Raw genomic sequence first — 11,833 nt, 5'->3', positions numbered from 1 at the left:
TTGTATTAGATCGGATAGCTTCCGCGAGAGGCTCTATTGCCAGAGCGAAAACCAGGTGGGATAACGGGCACCCTTGGCGGGTGCCGTTAGTAATCTGAAATGGGGCAGAAAGTATACCGTTTACAAACACTCTAGCTGTGGGGTTGGAGTATAGGGCCAGTATTGAGGAAAGGGCCCGTCCTTCTATACCGAATTTCCCCAGGACAGCAGTAAGATAGCCCCAGTGCAGCCTGTCGAAGGCCTTCTCTGCGTCCAGGGAGAGCAGTAGAAGCGGTTCCGGGGACCCAGAGAAGGCGTCCAACACATTGATCAGTCTCCTGGTGTTGTCTGGGGACTGACGACCCTGAACGAATCCAACCTGGTCCCGTGAGACCAATGAGGGGAGTAGAGGGTTTAGCCTATTAGCTATCATTTTGGCATAGATTTTGACATCCGTGTTCAAGAGGGCTATCGGCCTATAATTAGAAACCAGAGCTGGGTTTTTCCCCTGTTTAGGGAATGCAGCAATTCTGGCTTCCAACATTTCAGCGGGGAATGAGCCTGCCACAGAGGCCTCGTTAAAGACCGAGAGTAGGATAGGGGATAAGACCTCTTGGAAGCAGATGTAAAACTTGTTAATAAAGCCATCTGGGCCTGGGGACTTGTTAAGTGGTAGGGATTTAATGACCTGCTGAACTTCTTTCTCTGACCAAGGGAGAGCCAGCTTGTGGATGTCCGATAGTTCTAGGCGTGGAAGAGATAGCTTCCCTAGAAAGGAGACTATGTCCGCAGTTGTGGGTTGAGGAGTAATGGCGTCATCCTTTAGGTTGTATAGAGAGGAGTAATATTTGGCGAAGGCAGAGGCAATGTCCGCTGGGTCGGATACCCTTACCCCTTGTGAATTGGCCACCGATTTCACCCGATCCCTAGCTGTTTTTGCCCTCAATTTTCTTGCTAGAAGTCTACCCGCCCTATCACCCTGGATATAGTACTTCTGTTTTAGACGGAATAAATTTCTATGCACTTCCGTCAGGGCGAGGATATTCCATTCCTCTCTGGCTTTGAGGAGTTCACGATATATTGTTTTATTTGTGGGGGAAGATTTAAGCTTTTTCTCTAGATCTGAAAGCCTAATTTCTACTTCCTTTTGGCGGGCTTCTCTTTGTTTGCGTAGCTGAGCAGCCGCCTTTATTGCTGCTCCCCGGGTAACTGCCTTTAAGGCGCACCAATGTGTAAATACAGAAGTGTCGGTTGGGTTGTTAGTGTCTAGATAAGTATTGAGCGTTTGGGTAATTATATCTCTGGCTGCGGGGTTAGATAAAAGATGCTCCCCTAGGCGCCAGGGGGTCAGAGGGGTTCTAAAGGAGTAGGGGTCCCAGACCAAAATCAGGGCGGAATGGTCAGACCAGGCGATTGGCAGGATAGACGCCTTTCCTATTTGTTGTAAGGTCCACTTATCCGAGAATGCTAGGTCGATTCTGGATAGTGAACCATGTACTGGGGAATAGAATGTAAAATCCTTATCTCCAGACATCGTACAATTCGTATTCATGTATAACACGTCTGAAGGCTGTGGAGTAGTCACATTTAGGGAGGGCTTTTGAAGGGCGACGCTTGGATAACTTATCTACACTTGGATCCACTACCAAATTAAAGTCCCCCAGGATAAGTAGTTGGCCCACTAAACAGGATTGCAGGACTTTAAAGAATTTCCGGATGAAGGGAATCTGTTTGGAGTTGGGGGCATAAAGCGTGGCTAAAGTGAACGGTTTATCATCAAGTTCCCCCACCAGAATTAAGTATCTGCCTTCATCGTCTGTAAGCTGTTTCGTCACCGTGAAATTACAGGAGCTGGAAAGTAAAATAGCGACCCCGGCTTTTTTAGTCATATAGCATGTGGGGAATTTGTAGTTAAATAGTCTGGGGGGGGGAAGAAGCTTTAAAATGGGTTTCTTGTAGGGCAACAATATGGGCCTTTAACTTAGCAAAATGGGAGAGGGCCAACCTGCGTTTGTTTGGCGAGTTTAAGCCTTTGACATTCAGCGAAATTACGTTAACCATTAGGAGTCACGGGTATGATGCTTTCCAATAGAGCCCAGCTGTATAGCAGTGAAGTAACACGTAAGCATAGAATCTTGAAGAGGAGAAGATTGTGGCGTTCATTTCTGTATGACTCCTTGTGATAGCCTCTATGGGGGAATGGAGTGCTAAAAGGGGCAGTAAAAACCAACAAGGCAATAAGATGGGGTAACAAAAACAAAAGAAAAAGAAGAGAAAAAGTTGCGCACCTTATAGGAGCGGCTTTGGGCCACCAAGAGCGGTGACACATTGGGGGGGAAGCAGCGGCAGGGTTCATTACCCGCACTCCGCATGATATTATAGGAACTTAGGTAATACACCTCTATTGTATAGGCATTCCCAATTCCACCCATTCAATGCAAAGCTAAGGGATAAGCTATGAGTGAGGTGGGTATAGCAGTAAGGTATAAAACTGAGCTCTAACTTGTAAGCATTAGAATAACTTAACCAAAGGGCTAATGCTATAGACAGGGTTAGACTAGAAACTGGTATAAACCTGAACACATTCTAAAGTTTAGATGAAAACATATACATTCAACACGTCTGACATAAAATTCCTATGTAAGGACACTTAGGGTGTCAACACTGAAACCATAGTCCGCAATGTAGGTGTCTACTATGCAATGGTCTTACATTAGAGAAAGGAGACATAAGCGAATCAGGGATTTTACCACTCATGACGAGTTGCCCACCATTGACCAGTCCTGGATCAATTTGGGTGTAGCCGAGGGGCCATCAGAAGCCGTGGTCAGGTTCCATGAGGACAGCAGTTGGGAGCCCTCGGCAGGGGTGGAGATGATCGTGGTGTGGTCATCCCGTCTGATAATCAGGCGAGTGGGGTAGCCCCAGCGGTATGGTATATTCGCCTGCCGTAGAGTTCTGGTGACCACATTGTAGGAGCGTCTTAATGTCAAGGTAGCGGCAGACAGGTCTCCAAAGATCTGAAGATCCCCTAGTTTAGACTCCTTGTTGTCTTCTGATCTGGCCGCTTGAAGTATTCTTTCTTTAATATGATAATAGTGAAGACGCATTAGGGTGTCTCTGGGCGCATCTTTTGGAGCCGCTCTCGCTTTGGGGAGACGATGAATTCGATCCAAAAGAAAGTCAGTTAGTTGGACTGTAGGGAGTAGTTTCATGAAGACATCTGTAACGAATTGTGTTAAGTCAGCATTTGACACTGATTCTGGGATTCCTCTAATTTTCAAATTGTTCCGTCTGGACCTGTCCTCCAGATCTCCGACCTTACTGCGGAGAGCTGTAACTTCCGCTTGGAGGTCGTCATGGAGACTGATGAGCTCATTGTGGGATTTGACCACCTCGTCTAGTTTGTTCTCCAGGTGATCAGTGCGCTGGCCTAGCGCATCCACGGAATGTTGGCAGCTTTGTAGGGCCAATTTAAATTCTTGTGAGACCTCCGATTTGAATGAAGCGAGGAGCTGTTTCATAGTGCCGACCGTCAGCGGCGCGTCGTCTGCCATCTCAGGCGTCGCTGCTGATGTCGCGGCAGAGGGGCTGGGATTGTTAGACGAAGAAAGGGAGTTCCGTGCTGGAGGAGGCTTAGGTTTATTCGTGGTGGCTTGGGTTGGAGTGGATTGCTTAAAGAAGCTCACTGTGGGTACTTTGGGAGTGTTTTTAATGCGTTTGGATGGCATCACACCCACCGGTGAGGAGGTAGGGTCCAGCGTCACACTGATAGTAAAGTGGGAGGAACAGGTACGGTGCCGGCTCAGCGTCAGTTAAGGATGCCTCAATAGGTGTGCAGATAAAGGCGGAGTGCGGGAGGTGTTGGTGGGAAAGCTCACATCCCGGGCATTTTAGACCAAATGACAATCAGGAATAGACCAGGCACAGAGGCACAGTGAGGTAGGAGTGCAATTGCTCTCTATGGCCACTGGGAGGTGTTGCTGTATAGCAGAATGCGGGACCAATGGAGCTCTGAGGGTGGTGTGCTGAACTCCAAGTCGTGGGGTCAGTTATTGTTTAGGCCTCCCTCCTGATTGAGGGGAAAGAGTGTACCCCCTGAACCCCCTAGGTACCTGGACTGCAGTGGTTCTTGCTAGTGAGAAGGGATGCCCTGGTTGTGGATGGCTGCGGCAGCTGTCCTTGATTCCAGTCACCACGGCCGAGTGTCCTGTGTCCGGGGCCGGTGGTGTGGGGTCCCCCCGCTAAACCAGGCGATCCGCCGTCCAGCGGTCGGTATTGCCTGCTCTGATTGACCTGGCAGCACGCCAGGAGCTTGAGTGCCACCGCGGGTCCCGATCGCGGCCGAAAATCGAGGCCGCGGCTTCTCGGCCGGAGTAGGCCGCGGCTGATGTGCGCGGTTCTGAGAGGCCGGGAGCCGCCGGAGGCACAGGAGCGAGGTCGGAGGGTTCCCCTCAGGTAGGAGTGTGACGGGGGTGCCGCTGATCGGGCGTGGGGGTCCCCGCAAGTAGTTAGTGGGCTGCTGGGCTCCGGAGCTCCGGGAAACGCGACCGCTGTCCTCGGCCGCTAGCCACGCCCCCGGTCCTTATTATCTTTATTGTAATTGTCTTTATTGTGTTTTTGCATGGTGTTTGTGCCTGTGCCGTTGCTACTGGTGATGGCACACACATCATGATATAGTTTTTTGTTTATTATTTTTATGTGTGTATAATTATTGTTATTATGTTTTTTGTGTGCTTTTAAAATTTGTAGGTACTCTCGTTGTCCCCGCCCGGTGACCCCCACTTAGCAGGATTTTTCTGTACTAATAGAAAAGTGCCCTGTGATATGGCCGTGCGTTCCACAGAGGTCGTGGGGTGGGTTTTACGGGGGTATCCAATGTTGGCCGACAGGCGGAAAAATCATACCATCAGTAGTCAATCCTGGACATTTTCAGTCGGGACTCCCCTCATACAGATAGTCAAAAAACGGCCACTGGAATGTGGAATCCTTTGCAGTTTTTGACAATCCACGGAGTTCCACTGTCGGAATCTATTCAGACAGTCGGAAAAATGGACTCAACATTGACTTGGCCATTTATCAGTTCAACCTTTTCATGTCAGAAATGGATGATAGTTCTGCCTGGCAGAAATATCGATCGGGATTGGATACACCCCCCTTAGATGGAATTAATGTTTGACTATTTTAGTGTTCAGTATACAATAATGTATTTCGCTGTTGTGTTTCTTAACAAATAACTTTGAAATTGAGAAAATTTGTATTCTAATTATGTGCATTTGTTAATATGTGCTTTAACCATATAGTAAAACTCTAACTAAATAATAAGAGAGATGTTGGAAATAAGCAAGAATAACATTTTACACTGCAAAACAAAGTAGAAACTGGCACTGAGTTTAACTGCTTGTAAATGTACAGACATACCAGAGGAATGTAATTCTCCCTTACCAGATGACTGATAGACTTTTTATGTTTTGTTTTGATATTTGATATTATTTAGTATGCAAATGTGTTTTCACAAACAGACGTACCATACATTTATTATCTTAGGTTAGCATACATTACTACATCAAAACCCTCTGTAGTGTCATCCCAATACCAAGTAGGATACAGGTATTTATAATTAACCTCACTTGAAATGAAAACTACAGATGAATAAACCATTTGACAGTTAATTGGATGCCAGCCTGTTAGCATATCAGAACGCACCAGAACTTACTATGTAATTCAGTCAATTGATGGACAGTTCTACCAAATAAAGTTAGGAAAGTTAGTAGCCCACTCTCATATCAATCTGAAAAGACTATGCATGCATGTGAAATAATGTCAAAATTGGCTGCACTTCAAAACATCTGTATGACCTATTATATCTCCCACTTTATTAATTTATATCTTTAACTTTTTTTCAGTTTTTTATTGCAATTCAAACAGTCTGATTTAAATGTTTAAATTAATTGTAATTTATTTTAATTTTTTTATTAAAAAAATGGTCTACATTGAATGTTGAACGATATTAATGTTCTTAATCGCTAGGGCTGTTGAGCCTGACTAGATGTTGGACCTGAAAGTGTTAATATAAAGATGCGAAAACTGTTATCGCACCAAAACAAAGCTGTTTTATGGATCTATCTTGCTGCAGTTTCTTTCCAACTGGCTTCAACTGTCAATGTTGTTGCAATATCTATTTTCGCGGCTGCTGCCATATTTCTTTGGCTACTGGACCACAGAACTCAGCTGGCATTGCTGTTCAGCTGTTAGACAAGCTGAACTTAGTTGTCATTGATATTGCTAAGAATGTTCAGCCCCTAAACTCACTAAGCTCAACAGCAATTGCTGCAGCCATTGCTATTCAACTGCTGGACCCATTAAGCTCAACAATAGCTTCAGTTGCGGGTTTTGTGTGGCTACTGAGCCCACTCAATGCAATTGTTAGTATCCTGGATCATGTGGCCAAACTGAAAAAGGTGCCTACACCACCACAACCACATTGCTGGAAAGGAACCTCCAAGTCATATTTATTATACATTGGCTTAGTTAAACCCCAAGATTGGATGAAGTTTTACAATGATGTAAACCCCATTTTTTTCATTGATTGTGTTTAAATGAAATAGACATTAACAAAACTTAGACATGCATTAGTTAGACATTGACAAAAGTTACCCTTTTATCACACTGGGTGGACCTGGTGAAAGTTCCTAAGTTATAAAGATACCTTTATAGGCTTCTAACCACACACACCAATGTGAGTGTGGTATGATCCTTGGGTCTAGAAAAAATGACCCTCTTTTACATAATCCCCATATATTTGTTACCGCTATCATAGTTACAATTTTACACATGTGTGTCCCCCTTCCTTTTTTTGCATATAAAACTATGAGGAAAATTTTGAAAAACACAGAGAAAAAAAGGAAAAAATAAAAAAAGAGACTCTCACAGACAGCACAGTGGAGAAATTGTTTATAGCAACCAATCAGCTTCTGTGGTGATGATGCCCACAGCAACCAATCAACTCCTACCTATCAATTCATAGAATTAAATGTATCTGAAACTAAAATTTGTAAAATGCATACAAATATTCTGTACAAAATTAATAGATATTTGTTAATCGCATCTGGAAAGAAAAATTAATAATAATTGGTATTATTAGCCCAAATGTCTTAAGTAGTCTTATTTATTCAGACCTGATCTTTGCTAGGAGAAATTGCAGCCTCAGATGGCGCCCACCCTGCCAGAGCGATATCCCCCCATGCAAGGGTGCGAAAAGCTTGTGGAAATTTTGCAGCTAGTCGTAGCGCAACTCACACACAATCAAATGATTTTTCCATTGTTCACTGTCTGTGCGAAACCCAAGACTTACTCAGCCAGTGCGATAAAATCAGGTCGATCGAGGCCGGTGTTGACATCATAGACCCTCCCTGATAATGGCTGAGCATGCCCAGAAAATGGTCAATTACCACCCCCACACACCAGCTTCCTGTCAGTCAAGTTACAAACAGCTTGCAATCGAAAAATATGCTGGATTTTTGCGCAGCACAGCCTTGCGCGCTACAATCCATATGCATGAACTGTCAATGGGTGACTTTGTGAAATCGCAGGTCTGTGATCAGGTGTGAATAACCCCCACACTGTCATCACGAAGCAATAAAACAAGCAGTGCTGGACAGCAAGAACAGTTCCTATTTTACATCTTTGAAAGATTTGGAATTGGAATGCTAGGCTACATAAATATCATATCTGCATAATAATAATAACATTGTAACTACATATGTTTTAATCACTCTCAAAGTTCACGGTTTAATTTGCTATGTGCAATACTCAAATCATATGTCTCAGGCTCCATAAGAATAAGTCATTCTTATTCTAGTCTAAAACAAATTCTGTTATAAAAGGGTCAGCAATACCCAGCGGCAATACGTACAGTAGCAAAACTAATGGCAGGTTTATATTTTTTGCATAGAATGTCAGAAACTAATGTCATTATTCAAAGCTGCCTTGCTCATTTAAAGAAATTGGAAAATTTTGGTACGGTATTATACATTTATCTTGTTAATAATAAAGTGGTTCTACAAGAAGTAAGAAAATGTATCTGACAAAATGAAAAATGAAAAGGAAATCATTTCTGTCACCAGCAGTGTTACGGTATACCACTGGGCATAGTTGTGGAGAGTCACAGCATTTGAAATAGCTACAGCGGTTATCTCTTCCTCTGACCAGCAACTCAGCCAGAGACCCGGGCACTGCATGAGTCATTTCACATCACTGTTAGTGGATGTCCACAAGCACAACACAGCGGGGAGCGATCCGTCAGATTAAAGCGCAATCGGCCAGGTCCAAATTTGGATGCTGCCTGATGTTTTGGCTACTGCGTATGCACATTGGACACAATATGTGTCCCCAGGCTATGGCATTACACCCCCTGCTAGTGAAGCCTGGTGCTGGTTCTTAAAATACGGTGGACCTCTACTAATTTTTTCCCCATATTTTGGGATCCAGGGCCAGATCAAGGGCCTGATGCTGGTTCCTAATATACAGGGGACCCCTGCTCACCCCCCCCCCCCCATATTTTACAAACCAGGGCCAGCTCCAAGGGGTGGGGGGGTGGGTGGTGGTGGAGGTGGGTGCCTCATCAGTCACCAACCTCACTCCATGTCACTGTTACAGACTATCCCACCAAAAAAAGACAAAGTAGCTGTACTCATTAACCTGAAACTATATAGCCAGGTTGTAAAAAATAATGATAATGCCAATTTAAATATTAAATTCCAATGATTTCCCCATAAAAAAATTGTCAGAAGAGATGAGGCTGCAACACAGTCCAAAATTCAAAAAGAGCCAGGGTGTCAGTTTGGAATGACCGTTGGTGGCATTGGTGTGTTGCAGCCCCTCCTCTGAAACTGCCACTGGCATAGATTATTACATATATAGACACTAAACTATAGGTTCCAAAGAGTATTCATACTAAAAATGTATCATAATTAACTGTAAAGCCCCGTACACACGGGGGAGATATATTGCTCAGCCATATATTGCTAGCAATATATGGCTGAGCAATATATTGCTCTGTTTCTCATTTTCATCAGCGACCAGAGATGGTCGCTGATGAAAGGGAACCTCTGCCGGGGGAGCAGCAGAGGTAATCAGCTGGTCGCAGGAGCAAGCTCCTGCGACCAGCGATCATAAGGGGGCTAAAAACGGGAGCGCGCACCTGGCGATTTATCGCTGGTGCGCACTCCAATCACTGCCAATATGGTCGCCTGCGACCATATTTCCAGCGATTTCAGCCCCTATCGCCCCCATGTGTACACATAATAAGTTTTTAATACAGTTTAACACTGCAAAATAAGATTTGGAGGGCGATTCCGGTTGGTTTGCAAGAGCAAACTCCTTCTTTAATGGAAAAACCATGTGCACTGCAGGGGGGCAGATGTAACATGCACAGAGAGAGTTAAACCCCGTACACACGGGGGAGATATATTGCTCAGCCATATATTGCTGAGCAATATATTGCTCAGTTTCTCCTTTTCATCAGCGACCAGAGATGGTCGCTGATGAAAAAGAAACTGCCGGGGGAGCCCGGCAGTGGTAATCAGCTGGTCGCAGGAGCATGTTCCTGCGACCAGCGATCACTACAGGGGTAAAAACGGGAGCGCGCACCCGGCGATATATCGCCGGTGCACACTCCCATCGCGGGCAATATGGTTGCTTAGCAACCAAATTGCCCGCGATATTACACAAAATCGCCCCCGTGTGTACGCACCTTTAGACTGGGTGAGTCATGTTTTTTTCTGTTCAGGATAAATACTGGCTGCTTTATTTTTACACTGAAATTTAGATTTCAGTTTGAACACACCCCACCCAAATTTAACTCCCTCTGCACATGTTACATCAGTCCCACCTGCAGTGCACATGGTTTTGTCCGTTAAAAAAGGAGTTTGTTTTTGCAAACCAAAGCACACCCTTAATCACCCCCTTAATGTTCAAAACAGTGCAACTAGAACACTTGAGCTTTCACTGGAAAAAACATGGATGGAAGACATTACATGTACAGTACCTCCATCTGTGCTGCCTACTCAGTTATTAATGAGTTCTGTTGGAACCTTTTCCATTAAAAAAATCATTAAAAACAACCCAAGGTGAGCTCAATTGACAGGCATGAGCTAAGCCCAAATGTACCATGAACAGCCCTAATGTATAACTTATAACCGGTGAAAAATTATGTTCAACTAGTGATTTTCCATCTGCAGAATTGTAGGAAATACAGAGGAAAATCAAATCCAACATCGGTATATTAATGATATTAAGAATTATATTAAGAGTGATATGATATGATAAATATAAATAGTTAGAAATGTTCTAGGGAAGACAAGCAAACACTGCACACAAGTCACAAGGAGAACGGCAGAAGATGAACTATGACATTCTGGATGCAAGATGAGCTGTTCAGTTTCGGAATAATTCACCACACATTCACGCAGTTGACTGGCATGAAATTGCCTCAAAAATCAATGGAAAATGCAATCGGCATTTGAGTTTTGATTATGGAGACTTCTGATTTTGAGAGCTGTAGTCTTAGATCAGACTGTATAATGTGCAGAATGGAATCTCCAAAGCTAATTTACAGATCTGAAAATGAATGGCATCTACCCAGCAGCATGGCATTGCAGTAGGCCCAGCATTACACTTGTATAGTGACGTTTAAGCAAAGCAGTTAAGTGGGAATTTCCTTGTCCATTTACTCTCCTTTACTGCAATCATTCTCATGTGTTTAACAGTCCATTTGTTTGTATGGTTTACCATGTCCTTGTCCTGTGTATAAGGCCGGTCTTGAAGATGTTAATGTTAAACAGTGGCTTGGACTCGAGGGTTGCTTCCATATTGTAATTCATACTGATTTCCTTTATATTTTTCCACAATGTAATAAAAAAAATTGTAGTATGGTTTAATTTGTCTTTATATTTGAAATATTTGTGCTTACAGTATGTAGTGCTTATTGTAGAGATATTTCTGATAATAAGAAAAAGAAAAGAAAAGACAATAAACAGCTAGAACCAAGTAAAATATTAGACCTGTCACAGGTTTGAAATGAGGATTTTTTGTCACCCGGGACATGGCAGTAATTTGGCTCTGCTCTGTCTCCCCCTCCCCTGCATGCATGTATGGGTATCACATCCAGTACTGGTAGCATGCCATTACCTAGTCCGTCCCTAGCCCACCACTAGTTGCGGCCCTGCTGTTGTGACACTAAAGAATTTTGGGTGAAATAAAAGGGAAATTATGTATGGATAGCCTGTATGATAGACTGCAATATATTAAACTGTGATATAAATACACAGGCTTGATAAAGTATTCAACCACCTACAACAGTTTTATGACACGTATACAAAATGTATACAATTAGTTTTCTTTTAATTCATGTAATTTTCTGCAGATTTTTTTTATTCAATTAAAAACAGAAAAATATTAAAAAGAAAGATATTTACTCCAACAGACTTAAGGCCCCAATACACTAGTCTGACTTGTCTTAAGGGCAAGTCAAACACAATATCCCTTGAGCTCCACTGGAGCTCCCTGGGAGGGCTAACATACAACTTGGCATTTGATTTTTTACATGTGATAATTTAATGCAATTTATTGCATGTAAAAGGTTTCGTGAGGCACTGCTAGGGGAGTCCAAGGGAAGATTAATGTCATACATTGTGGGTGTTCTGTTGATGGTTGCACATATAATTTATTCCATATACCGAATGTCTCCAACTCTGACCCAATGCACATGTCCACCGGGTCAGAGTGGATGTCAACACATGCAATTTCGTCCCGATCTTGTCCTAATCTGTCGGAATTGGGTGAAATCGGGCCA

This window comes from Crinia signifera, chromosome 5, assembly GCF_055691185.1.
Source record: "Crinia signifera chromosome 5, ASM5569118v1, whole genome shotgun sequence".
In the NCBI taxonomy this organism is placed as follows: Eukaryota; Metazoa; Chordata; class Amphibia; order Anura; family Myobatrachidae; genus Crinia; species Crinia signifera.
This window is presented reverse-complemented; position numbering follows the sequence as displayed.